Raw genomic sequence first — 6291 nt, 5'->3', positions numbered from 1 at the left:
CCGAAAGAAATCGAAATCAGTACAAGACAATATGGTAGAATCCGACTAAATTTCGAGAGGATCAGAAAGAATACGGAAGAATCCGAGAGAATACGAAGGAATCCGAGAGAATGCGAGAGAACCAGAGAAGAATACGAAAAAAATCCGAAAAAAATCGTAAAAGTACAAGAGAATACGAGAATTCGTCCAAATTATAGGAAAATAGGAAAAAACACAAAAGATTCCGAGAAAATCCGACAGAATCGGAAAGAATATTAGGGAATCCCAGAAAATTCGAGAGAAACCAAGGAACCTAGGAAACCTAAGAAATGCAAATTAAATTAAGGTATTTTAGCATCCTAGAGAGTCCCAGAGATTCGAAAAAGATCCGCTAGAATTCAGGATAATCCGAAAGACTAAAAAAAATGGATCCAAAAGAATCGGATTCCGATAATAATTTGTAAGAAGTCGAAAAAATATGCAAAGAATCCGAAAAAATGTGAATGAATACGATATAACATGAGAGAATCCTACCAAATTCCGACAGGACCGGAAAAAACCCGGTCAAATTCCGAGAGGTTTAAAGAAAATATGGAAAAACCCGAACGAAACCAAGAGAATCCGAAAAAATCTAAGAGAGTCCTCAAAAATCTGAAAGAATTTGGGAGAATCCAACCAAATTTCTGGAGGAACATAGAGAATTCAGTCAAATACGGAAAGGGTCGGAGAGAATCTGGAAGAATTTGAAAAAAACCGAAAGAATCTGGAGGAAGGTGAAAGAATCCGAGTGAATCTGAGAATAACCAACAGATTACAATAGAATACGAAAACAATATAAGAGAATATGGGAGAATCCGACTAAGTATCGAGAGGATCGGAGAGAATTCGGAAGAATCCGAGAGATTACGAGAGAACCAGAGAATATCAAACAAAATCCAAGAGAATACGAAAAAATTAGTAAGAATACAATACGAGAAAATTCGACTAAATTACAGGATAATAGGAAAAAATTCAAAAGATTCCGAAAAAATTTGACAGAATCGGAAAGAATACGAGAGAATACGAGCGAATCTGAGAAAATGCCAGAGAAACCAAAGAACCTAGGAAAGCTAAGAAACGAAAACTAAATTAACAAAGAATCCGAAAGAATACGAAATATGTGAATGAATACGATATAATATGAGAGAATCCGAAAAAATCTAAGAGTCCTCAAAAATCTGGAAGAATTTGGGAGAATTCAACCAAATTTCCGGAGGAACAAAGAGAATTCAGCCAAATACGAAGAGGGTTGGAGAGAATCTGGAAGAATTTGAAAAAAAACCGAAAGAATCTGGGGGAAGGTGAAAGAATCCGAGTGAATCTGAGAATAACCAACAGAATACGAAAGAATACGAAAACAATACAAGAGAATATGGGAGAATCGGACTAAGTTTCGAGAGGATCGGAGAGAATTCGGAAGAATCCGAGAGAAAGCGAAAGAATCCGAGAGAATACGAGAGAACTAGAGAATATCAGACAAAATTTAAAAGAATACGAAAAAATTCGTAAGAATACAATACGAGAAAATTCGACTAAATTATAAGATAATAGGTAAAAATTCAAAAGATTGCAAAAAAATTCGACAGAATCGGAAAGAATACGAGAGAATACGAGAGAATCCGAGAAAATGCCAGAGAAACCAAGGAACCTAGGAAACCTAAGAAAAGAAAACTAAATTAACAAAGAATACGAAAAAATGTGAATGAATACGATATAATATGAGAGAATCCTACCAAATACCGACAGGACCAGAAAAAACAAGGTCAAATTCCGAGAAGTTTAAAGAAAATATGGAAAAGCCCGAACGAAACCAAGAGAATCCGAAAAAACCTAAGAGAGTTCTCAAAAATCTGAAAGAACTTGGGAGAATTCAACCAAATTTCTGGAGGAACATAGAGAATTCAGCCAAATGCGGAGCGGGTCGGCGAGAATCTGGAAGAATTTGAAAAAAACCGAAAGAATTTGGGGGAAGGTGAAAGAATCCGAGTGAATCTGAGAATAACCAACAGAATACGAAAGAATACGAAAACAATACAAGAGAATATGGGAGAATCCGACTAAATTTCGAGAGGATCGGAGAGAATCCGGAAGAATCCGAGAGAATACGAAAGAATCCGAGAGACTACGATAGAACCAGAGAATATCAGACAAAATCCAAAAGAATACGAAAAAATTCGTAAGAATACAATACGAGAAAATTCGACTAAATTATAAGATAATAGTAAAAAATTCAAACGATTCCGAAAAAATTCGACAGAATCGGAAAGAATACGAGAGAATACGAGAGAATCTGAGAAAATGCCAGAGAAACCAAAGAACCTAGGAAACCTAAGAAACGAAAACTAAATTAACAAAGAATCCGAAAGAATACGAAAAATTGTGAATGAATACGATATAATATGAGAGAATCCTACCCAATTCCGACAGGATCAGGAAAAACCAGGTCAAATTTCGAGAAGATTAAAGAAAATATGGTAAAACCCGAACGAAACCAAGAGAATCCGAAAAAATCTAAGAGAGTCCTCAAAAATCTAAAAGAAATTGGGAGAATTCAACCAAATTTCTGGAGGAACATAGAGAATTCAGTCGAATACGGAGAGGGTCGGAGAGAATCTGGAGGAATTTGAAAAAACCGAAAGAATCTGGGGGAAGGTGAAAGAATCCGAGTGAATCTGAGAATAACCAACAGAATACGAAAGAATACGAAAACAATACAAGAGAATATGGGAGAATCCGACTAAGTTTCGAGAGGATCGGAGAGAATCCGGAAGAATCCGAGAGAATACGAGAGAATACGAGAGAATCCGAGAAAATGCGAGAGAAACCTAGGAAACCTAAGGAACGAAAACTAAATTAACAAAGAATCCGGAAGAATACGAAAAGCTATGAATGAATATGACATAATATGAGAGAATCCCACTAAATTCCGACAGGACCGGAAAAAATCCGGTCAAATTCCGAGAAGACTAAAGAGAATCTGGAAAAACCGGAACGAAACCAAGAGAATCCAAAAAGATCTAAGAGAATCCTCAAAAATCAGAAATAATCTGGAGGAATCCGAAAAAATTGTAAAGTGTAAGAGAGTCCGGCCAATTTCAAAAGGATCGGACAGAATCCAGAAGAATCAAAAGAACCAGAGAAACTCCGACAGAATCTGAAAGAATACGATAAGAGATAATGCCAGAGACCAATAAATCTCGAAATCTAAGAAACCAAAAGGATCGGAAGAACGCGAAAAACCCAAAAAAACCAAAGGATCTAAAACATGTTCCAAAGAAGCTAAGAGAATTCCAGAAAATTCGTGAAAATGAGTGTAAATCCGAAAAAATCCAAAAGAATACGAGAGAAAACATACAAGTAGTCAATTGTTCGATTGACCCTATTACAATACTTCCTTATTGTACGCTCAGGAAGTAAAAATTTGTGAGGTTATTTACAGTCCAACAAATTTAGCTTCTTCAAAAAATTATAAAATTTGAACCCATATAACTTAAATAAATAAAAACTGAGATAATACCAGTTAGACTGTAAAACAGTGGCCCATGAGGGTATTAAAGCCGCGATCTTCGCGTTATTAACACGACCTTCTAACCACAGAGGCATTCCCTGGTTGATGTGAGTTTTTCTTACATCGTTATAAACTGTTATTATACAAATTCGATTTTTTTTTTTGAGAAAATCTGGGTGTCTAGAGTAAACAATTAAAACGGATTCATAAACCACAAATTCAGAAGTACGTTATTTTATAAAATGTAAATAGCATTTACTATGTAACATTTTGAGATGACTTCATTAAATTGCAGGTGGGGATAATTAGACAACAGACAGTCCGGTAGTTGAAGAGGCTACCTGTCTAATAAAATCGACACAAACGACAGACGACAGATGGAAGACAGACAGAAACGGGAGACCTAATCTTTCATAGGTATGAAACTTCGAGAAAACATGAAATTAGCCCTTTGTCGGGTGTACCCTATTACAATACGTCCTTAGTTTACACCAGAGATATTACAATCAAATTTTCATCTCTCAGTCTCATGTTTGCTCCACGTTTTCGGGTTTCTACAAAACGATCTCCATTTTCCGTTTCTTTGTCGCCTGTCTGTCTGTTCGTCTGTCAGCGATTTTATTAGGCACGAAATTGAACCTAATGCAGTGGAATTTGCGTATGTATATGTTATGACTATCGTGTGGATAATTAAACACCAACCAAAGTTTGTTTGTTCGTCTTTATTAACAACTTGATTTTTCAATTGTAATAATAAGTGCAAATTCTTTTTAAATTTTCGAAAAGAATATGCTTGTGTATTTGTGATTTATTAATCCACCCTTATTCTTTACTTTTAACATCTAGATTTAAAAAAATAAATTAATTAAAATGTGTTTTTTCTTCCTGTTTATCAAATTAGTCATAGTAATTAGTAGTCCATTGTGGAACAGTTAAACTTAAATTTGTGATCATCTAAAACTTGAATATTTTAACGAAATTGATACATTACACACAAGATTTACTAACTTATTTATGATAAATGATTTGAACAACAGATGACATACATAGGCAAAATTAAGGGGAATACCTGAAAAACATTTTCATTAAAAGAAATCGAACCTAAACTACAAGTTTGAAACAAATAGAAACGAAAATAATATTATTTTATGGAAAAGAGAAATGGGGGTAGGTTTATAACAACACTAGTGCAAGAAATACACCACAATCTAGAAAGCACAAAGAAAATATTTCATTGTTACCATTCAAAATGCCAGTTTTGATCAATTGGAATTAAAGGGGAAACTCAAATGTTTGTACTGGCCTATTACAACAATTTAGGGTTCTTTACACACCATTTAAACAGAATAATTAATTTTAGATGTGGCAACATTAGTTAACAATATGTAATAAGGATATTACTAAGCAAACTCATTTTATCTTTATAACGAACAATGCATTACATATTTTATGATGAATTATAACTCTGAAACAGTTTTTGTTATGCATCTCGCAAGCTATATCAGATTCAGTGCAATTCGCAACAAAACCAATTAATTTAAATTTTTGTCATTTCATTTTAAAGTGCAAACTCGACTCTACTAATTCCCTCGACAACACTCACGTATCCCTATTCCACACACACATTATTAGAAATTTTATTTCCCGTAGATGCCTCCGCAAGGACCAAGCTGTAAATCAGGCGGCACCCTCCACCATTATAATTTAACCTCGATGCAAAAACTGCCTACAAGAGGCGCCATTTTTTCTCATTTGAATGCAAAAACCACATCCCCCAGTTAATGATGGAATTAAGATCGATGCCGCTAGATATTAATAAGAAAATTCTCGCGAAGGTTACGAAGGATGATGGCTGTTGTGGAGGGAAATCAAGACGGAAATGTGAGAGAATATTCAGAATTCGGAGTCCACGGGGAATTTGCCGCTGCGTATTCTATATACATGCAAATGCAATCCAGCGTGGCCCAACCTAAAATAGTTCAACATCGAGTCTTCAATCGACGTCATATAAAATTAATAAAGGTGGAAGTTGTCTGGCGGTGTGCGTGCCGTGGTTTTGTCCTGAAAGAAATTCGTTCAAATTGATGTTCTCTGACGACATGTGTGTGATAGAACAGAGAGCTTTTTATTAAGCTCGTTCCGCATGTGACGACGCTTCCTTTCCGAGCTTTCACTTAAACAAATCATACGAACACCCACATAGATACACAAAGGAAAAACGATTCCGCCGAAAATAAAAAGCTGCTCGGATATGTTTATCGCGAGCCTGGCGATGGCCAAACGCAACCCGTAATACATCTGTCACGAGTGACAGGAAACGCTTGGAAAAATATTCGGAGATGATCTGGATGCATCTGACCTAGTTGTGAGAAAATATTCGTCGCAGCTTTTTCAAGTTAAATTTGTTTGTACGTATTACGACAATTTCTGTAATTTTGGAGCTTTCAAGTTTGTTCTTAGTTAGAAGACTTCGCTGAAACACGTATACTGAAATTATCACGGCTTCAGAGACGCGGGCATAGATGACGAGTTTTAAAAGCACTCACGGGAACTTGACAAATTGGATTTTCTTTTTTAGACGCTCGACGCCATAAATGTTTAATAGCTAATTCCAGTTTTTAGTTTATTCCTATTAAGTGAAGCATGGTACAACTGGGGTTATATACTTTTCAGTTACAGATTTTTAACAACTTTATAGAAACTTAAGTTTAGCTATTATATAAAGTTATGGCTATTTCAAATTATTTTCGCAACATCATTAACTA

This window comes from Zophobas morio, unplaced genomic scaffold (genome assembly GCF_036711695.1).
Source record: "Zophobas morio isolate AGI-343-1 ecotype UQ-CSIRO unplaced genomic scaffold, CSIRO_AGI_Zmor_V1 ptg000002l, whole genome shotgun sequence".
NCBI classification, from domain to species: Eukaryota; Metazoa; Arthropoda; class Insecta; order Coleoptera; family Tenebrionidae; genus Zophobas; species Zophobas morio.
Note: the sequence above shows the minus strand (reverse complement) of the source record.